The 1,419-nt window shown below is 34.0% G+C and overlaps 1 protein-coding gene across 1 annotated transcript in view; it reads right to left on the bottom strand.

Moving 5' to 3' along the window:
* The window catches only part of LOC119582072 (vacuolar protein sorting-associated protein 13-like), a 20,866-nt gene that overhangs the window by 1,530 nt on the left and 17,917 nt on the right, over positions 1 to 1,419 (bottom strand). The gene's annotated exons all lie outside the window — the stretch shown is intronic.

The raw sequence follows: 1,419 nt of genomic DNA on the forward strand, positions 1-1,419 counted from the left end.
ATCATGTGAATATCCTCAAAGTCTTTTTGTTAAGCTATTCCACTCCCTTTATGGATGTTTTGTCTGATTTTATTACACTCTTATATTAAATAAGGATAACTTTGGGTACATTTGTGGTACAGAGTATTAAAGAATTAAACAAAAAGTATAGAGACAGATCCTGATGAAGGTAGATATGTAGAGACTGGGATAGTTAGTTACTTAACAGGCTAAATCAAAACTGTACAGATGGATCAAGTATATGCAGGGAAACAAGTGGATGAATTTTGGTGATGACCTCAACTTTACAGAAATTTATAAACAGACTGTCATAAAATCGCATGTGTGGGTTACCTATAGACCAAAAAGCAAATGATTAGATTTGGGTAATGATCTGGGGAGATAAGTACATTTTGAGACAGATTGGCCTCTTGAAAGACACATAACTGTATAATCCATGGTCAGAAGCCCTTCCCATGCATAAGTTTATCCAACTTGCTTCTTTTTCCTTTGCAAACAATTCTAAAGCAGAGGTCTGAGTTCATCAACTGTCTCTAGTTTATTTATAGTTTCTTTTAGTTAAGTGGTCTGCCTTTAGGATTAAGTGTAAAATAAAGGATGAATTGCAATAAAAATTGAAAGGGGGGTTGCCCGTGATTATAATTTGGGAAGAGATCCACTGCTGATAAGTAAATGCACATAATGTTTATGAGGGTATATTACGAGTAGATATGATAATTCAGTAGATGGATTATGCAAAAAAAAAAAAAAGGCATATTTTATAAGAATAAATCTACTTTACTGGTAGAATATGCAGATTTCTTGAGGAGAGAGATGAAGGTAGTATGAAAACAGTGATGGAGGTGATTTTAATGTACATATTTCTCTAAGAGTAAGTGGCAACAAAGATGTTAAAAAAAACATAATGTGAAAAAATGTGGGAGAATTTTCATTATATGGATTAACAGAAAAAACAAAAACTGCTGGTTTTCGAATATGTTCTTCAAAATCAGCTAACGCATACCATACTGGAACAATGAACAAACAAACAAGATATGCATTCTTTCACTGGGGTGTAGGGTCAACACATATTATTTTCTGAGTGATTTCTCCTAATAAACAAAGAAAGACCATCACTCAAACGCAGTTTCTAAATTCCACTCCAACCTATCCCTACCCCAGACCCTTCTGATTCAACCATCTATCATTCTTACCCTTCATTCACCCACTCCTTTATTCCGTCTTCTCCTAACCATCTATCCTTAAATTATCTATTCCATCAACAATCTCCCAATCTATCTACTTAGGCATCTGTCCTTCTGTTCTACTCTATCCCCACAATTCATAAACTGATTAGCTGAATAAAAAATTTTTAGTCGCCAATTTATTCTTCTATCCTTCGGCTCAATGATTAACACCATTCATCCTTTCATATGTTTA

The sequence above is a fragment of the Penaeus monodon genome, chromosome 15 (assembly GCF_015228065.2).
Source record: "Penaeus monodon isolate SGIC_2016 chromosome 15, NSTDA_Pmon_1, whole genome shotgun sequence".
NCBI classification, from domain to species: Eukaryota; Metazoa; Arthropoda; class Malacostraca; order Decapoda; family Penaeidae; genus Penaeus; species Penaeus monodon.